Consider the following 4,949-nt stretch of genomic DNA (forward strand, 5'->3'; position numbering starts at 1 on the left):
GGCACTTGTCCAATATGTCATGCAGTGAGACTGAACCAGGAACCATGCGGTTGGGAAGTAAACACAGTCATTTATCAATCTATATTTCGAGGTTATCTCTCCTGTCCTTTCTTCACCAGAGTAATAGCTAAAGTAAGGTTTTCTTTTCCCTTCAATGAATTAAAAGTTCGCAACTCATTACATCACATTACATTACAAACCCAGTTTACTATACTGTATTTAGTCGAGTTTTTCACCCGAAACTTACCCGATACAGATTTGAATTATCACAAAGCATAGCCTCCAGGGTCATAAAAGCGCTCATATCACTGTGCTCTACTAAATTGAGAACGCACACATACACAAAAACACGTGTGAACGCACGCGTGTATATATGTGTATGTGTGTGTGGAGAGAGAGAGAGAGAGAGAGATTTTATGTTTCATCAGGGACGAAGAATATACACATAAATAATTAATAAATAAAAAAATAAATATATAAACGTCCTTATTTATAGATAAGAGTGGTTGCTAATTTAATAAATAATCCATAGCGGAAGTATAAAATTAACTTTATTTATTTTTATCCTCTGGCATTAAAAAAAAAATGAAGAAAAAAAAAAAAAGAAACAACGAAGGAATTTTCTGACCTCCATATATAATTAAGTTCTGTACAAACGCAGAAAATAATCTATCTAGCTGTCAGCCATTTCTCTCTCTCTCTCACTGTCTGTCTGTCTACCTGTCTGTCTACCTGTCTCTCTCTCTCTCTCTCTCTCTCTCTCTCTCTCTCTCTCTTTTCCTCTCTCTCTCTCTTTTCCTCTTTCCCTCTCTTTCTCCCTATCTCCCTCTCTTTCTCCTACCTCTGTGTGCGTGTATATATATATATATATATATATATATACATACATATGTGTGTGTGTGTGTGCGAATAAATATATATGTATGTATATATGTGTGTATGTATATATACGTGTGCGTGTGTATATACATATATATGCATGTATGAAGTTATGTGTTCATGTGTGTTTGTTTGTGTGTCTGTGTGCATGCGTGTGTGCGCGTGTGTCCATGTATATTTGTATGTATATATGTATATATATATATATATATATATATATATATATATATATATACATACATGCATACATACATTGATATATATATATATATATATATATATATATATATATATATATACATTCATACGTATGTAAGTATATGTATGTTTATATGTCTACACACACACACGCACACACACATATATATATATGCGTGTGTGCATCTGCGAGCGTGAGTGCATGTGCGAACACGTGTGCATGTGTATGTATGTGTGAGTGTGTGCATGTGCGTGTGTTGGGCCGGGTATTTATATACATATCTATATGCTACACATGTATGTGTACGTATTACGTACGATTTTGTAAAAGTACTACAGTAATTATTACATATTTAACGTTTTGTATTTTTATTTTATACAGAAATCAGACTTGACCCAAGACAACCTATAACTAAATAGCAGTCTTTAAGTCACCAACCTTCACAACTATTAACGATATTTCAGTAGACAAGTTAACACGATCTGCTTGAAGTGATCAGATATAAAATGAGCAGCAGAGTCTAAGCTTCTTGTTCGTTTCGTCTCAGCACACGTCTTTCTGCGACCTTCGTGATAAGATTTAATCATTGTACCACATTGCATTCTTGAATAACAGTACGAAAAAGAGATGAAAAGAGATGCTGACGCTAACAAACAAAACTGAACATAATTCTACAGGATTTATATAGTTATTTGTTATCATTATTATTATTATTTTTTTCATATATATATAGTGAGATAGACAGATTATATATCATGCCGATATGAGTTTTGCTCTCTATAACTTAAGGCTGGTATTTTAAAAAAAGAAATATATATATATATATATATTTTCGTTTAACTTTTCAGTAATGTATATTGCGTATAAAAGTTTCAATTTATTCACCTTAATGTTTCTCAAGTTCAGACATAAAAATTAACTTGATATAAGATAGAGATACGTAGATATAAAGATAAAGACTTTCTTTCAATATTATGTTTTAGTGATATATTTCATACAGCAAGTCATATATATGCATCTGCATATATATATGTATATATATATATATATATATATATATATATATATATATATATATATATATATATATATATATATATATATATATATATATATATATATATATATATGCATATATACATATACATATACATAAATACATACATACATACACACACACACACACACACACACATACATATATATATATATACATACATATATACGCAGATTGCTAGATATAGATATAGATATTTATACATTCATATATATGTAGTGAAACTAACACCTCGATCGCCATTAGATACAAAACTACTATCGCCATTACATACAAACTATCTTCTCATTTAAATATAAACAAGCGCGGGCGTAGCGGAAAACACATTCCTTGTCATCACGTGACTGACTATTATTCGAAGCGGCAACTTCTTCGAACCGTTCCCGCCAGAACGCAAACTGACCAATCACGGCCCCTAATAAGGTCACGTGATAGAGTATTTTTCTGATGTCTGGTGAGCCTACCATCAACTATAAAATGCTTTAATTCAGCGGCAAAAAGGGTCTCGGTTCAGTTCTCTTAGAGACTGTTCCGTGTACCACACGACAGCAGCAGCAGCAATTCCAGCGACAACATCAACAGCTTCGTCCAACAGCTTCGCCATCAGCAACACGAGTCTACGACTACTAACCAGCATCATCATCGCCATGAGCAACACGATTCTACGACTACTACCAAGCTTCGTCTTCGCCACCATAGTCAACACGACTTTAACTACGAACGACAAGATTCGCCAATATCATCAACATGATCTCTATGTACACCAATCCAAACCACCGCGGCACATCTCTCTCTCTCTCTCTTCGATTCTGTTAGGTGTTTCATATTCACCACGATTAATAATAGACAAGAGAATTCAGCCAGCGACGAACGTCTGTCCTCAAGAGCCCGGCCCGGCATGGAAGCCAACATCACAACTAGTGATCGCACTGCCACACTCACAGCCTCAACTTCTTTCACATACGGACTCTTCCAATTGTGTACTCAAGAACTGGTATAAATGCTCACGTGTTACTGACTCTCTTTCTATCTGCTGTAATATCTCACATACACATACATGTATCACTCACATACACTCTTTTCTTTATACGACGGCCTGTCTTTTATTATGTTTTTATATGTCGCATTCACACTCACACACAGACATACATTTTTATGCCACAATAAATAATTCTGTTATTCATCTTCTATCGGCTGTCTTCTATAGTCTTAATTACTGGTATTTACGAATTTACTAATGTTATCGTAATATAACATTATTTGTATATCATCTTTGATATATATTTTGTGTTCGACCGTGTGACGCGTTTTAAATAAAAGGAGTCCTGTTTTTCCATTCGTCACCATTTCTCCTTTTTGAGTTCGCACGGTCGTTCTTACACTTCCCCCTCTTTCTCTCCCCCCATACCCACCTTCCCCCTCTCTCAATCCACCTTCCCTCTCTTATACCCACCCTCTCTCCTCTCTTCCTCTCCCCTCCCATACCCATCTTCCCCCTCTCTTACATCCACCTTCCCCTTCTCCCTCCTCGTCAACACCCCCTCATAAGCTCATCCCACCACACCCCAACACACTCCTACTCTACCTTCCCACTCCACCCCATCCAATTCCTTACACCCACCACCCACCCCTACCCACATACCCCACTCTACCCACAGACCCCTACCTCTACCCCACCCTCAGCCTAACCCACACTCCACCCATGCCTTCTCCACCTCCCAACACCCTCACATCACTTTCCGTATTCCCGAGCGTCATACTAATATATACTTTTGTTATTTACACCACCTGTCCTCGTCTGTTGTTATTATTTGTATATTCTCCCATATATATATATATATATATATATATATATATATATATATATATATATATATATATATATATGTATGTATGTATGTATGTATACATTGTTGTTTTTGTGTGTATATATTCTTTTATTCTTTTAGTTGTTTCAGTCATTTTGACTGTGACCATGCTGGAGTACCATATTTTAGTCGAAGAAATCGACCCCTGTACTTGTTCTTTGTAAGCCTAGTACTTATTCTATCAGTCTCTTTTGACGAACCGCTAAGCTATGGGGATGTAAACACACCAAGATCGGTTATCAAGCGATGGTGGAGGGTCAAACACAGACACAAACACACAAATATACACATATATATACGACAGGTTTCTTTCAGTTTCCGTCTACCAAATCCACTTACAAGGCTTTGGTCAGCCCGAGGCTATAGCAGAAGACACTTGCCCAAGGCGCCACGCAGTGGCACTGAACCCGGAATCATGTGGTTGGGAAACAAGCTTCTTACCACACAGTCAGAGAGAGATAGACAGACACATAAATACACAAAAATATATAGATACAGGTATGTTTTGTGTGTGTGTGTGTGTAAGCATGACTGCAGCCGCAGTAAAGCAACAAAAACTTGAAAAACAAAATACTACCGTTTACATTTCTGAAGGTGTAGTTGGCTTCAAGGAGGAAATGTTTTATGAACAATAATAGGCGGTTCAAAAAAGATTAGTTGGTCTTCATATGAGAATATTGAAAGAAACTGCGACGTCACTGGACGCTTGTGACGTCATAGTATCTTTCAATTTTCACATATATAAAACTAACTGATCTTCGTGTCTCTTCTATTTTTGTCTATTAAATCTCTACCTTTGTTTTTCCTATGTTTGCAATAATATTCTCCATTGCTTCGCTATTTTATAAGCCGCTTCGAATAAACTTCAAAGGTATTGTATTATTTATTATCTGTTAAGGAAATATTAAGATTCACTAGGAGTCATTTCTTCGCTTAATATTTCTAA

General features: G+C 35.8%; 1 long non-coding RNA gene across 1 annotated transcript in view; it reads right to left on the reverse strand.

Moving 5' to 3' along the window:
• LOC149135281 (uncharacterized) overlaps window positions 1-4,688 on the reverse strand; it is a 92,043-nt gene extending 87,355 nt beyond the window's left edge. The window contains exon 1 of the long non-coding RNA XR_016242329.1: window positions 4,581-4,688. This is a non-coding gene — a long non-coding RNA (uncharacterized LOC149135281). The remainder of the gene's footprint in view (window positions 1-4,580) is intronic.
• Window positions 4,689-4,949: the final 261 nt, after the last annotated feature.

The sequence above is a fragment of the Octopus bimaculoides genome, chromosome 6 (assembly GCF_046866305.1).
Source record: "Octopus bimaculoides isolate indiv1 chromosome 6, ASM4686630v1, whole genome shotgun sequence".
In the NCBI taxonomy this organism is placed as follows: domain Eukaryota; kingdom Metazoa; phylum Mollusca; class Cephalopoda; order Octopoda; family Octopodidae; genus Octopus; species Octopus bimaculoides.